The sequence below is a fragment of the Austrofundulus limnaeus genome, unplaced genomic scaffold (genome assembly GCF_001266775.1).
Source record: "Austrofundulus limnaeus strain Quisiro unplaced genomic scaffold, Austrofundulus_limnaeus-1.0 Scaffold49, whole genome shotgun sequence".
NCBI lineage: Eukaryota > Metazoa > Chordata > Actinopteri > Cyprinodontiformes > Rivulidae > Austrofundulus > Austrofundulus limnaeus.
This window is the reverse complement of record NW_013952451.1, coordinates 1,952,345-1,953,631: the sequence shown is the minus strand read 5'-3', so window position 1 is coordinate 1,953,631 and position 1,287 is coordinate 1,952,345.

Below are 1,287 nucleotides of genomic sequence, written 5' to 3'. Positions count from 1 at the left end.
CTTGGGGGAGGGTGGGGGGTTCGCTGGAGCACACTTTTTAAAAATGTTGATATTTTTTTCATTACGTTGCTGTCCGTGCRGGACATCACGGGACAACATAGCAGGCACAAACAGGGGGAGCTGAAGGCTGCCTGTGGCCTGCCACTCTGAGTTTTGTGCTAATTATGCAAAATGGTGGATGCAGGAAATGACAACAGCCGCAAAAAACTACGTCAATGGTTGTTATTCAGGAGCGACGTTGTACACAGATGACCATCAAATGTATTTATGCGTTTTGTCAATGCATCTGTTTTCGTAAATAGTGGATTAAAGTGCACAGACGCTATTGTAAAAGGCCAAAAAGTATGGCGGAACCGAGATGCTGCTGAGGTTGAACGGGTGTTTGACGAAGCTGTTCGGAAAATGGAGCGACTGTCAGAAAAATAAAACCCCACCATTGCCCAACTGTTCGCCCGGGCAAAGGTAGGTTACATTTACAAAAAGTTAACTTCCTATTTCAGTTTAACCTGAAATGAAACAATGTTCAATAGCTTTTGTATATTTGGTGAATATAGAATAAACTAGTGGCCAAAGTTTTGTCACGTTATGTTTCAGCCACGTTGCAGTTAAAGTTCATTCGGCCAAGATTGCTGATTAATAAAAATAGTTCATGCCTTTTGTTTCATCCATCCAATTTCTAGATCTGGTCTTTAAACCAGTTTAAATGTGATTTAAAGTTGTAGTTTTATGGATATAGTAAGGTCTTTACCTGATGAAATGTACAGCAATAGTTCAAACATCCTGAAAGGTTTGTGCAGACTATCTGAATAATTTCTCTAACGTCAAAATATATTTTATGCCCCCACTTTTCCTTTTTTACACTTTTACATGACATTTTTCTTTCTTTTTCATTCTGTACATATGTTGTTAAGAGTTTTTCTTTTTTTCCTCTCTTTAGAAAAACGAAACAAAGGCACCAGTTGAAGAAAAGATGCCAGAATCTGTCATGGTGAATGTGGACGAAAAACATTCAGCAGTTGCTGCAGCTGATTTGTCAACAGAGTCAAACGTCATTGAAATCCTTCTGTTATACGAAGTGTTGTTCTTGATCAAAACACTCCCTCCTGTAAAAAGAGGATTTATTATTTTTTTATGTTAACTGTTTCCATGTTCTTTTCATTTTGGAATGTTGACAATAAAATTTTACTTTAAAATAGCCACATACGTTTTATGTTTCAGCTTTAATAAAACCGGGATGGCAAAAATCAACATTTTATTTGTACACTTTTGTGTGTGTGTGTGTGTGTG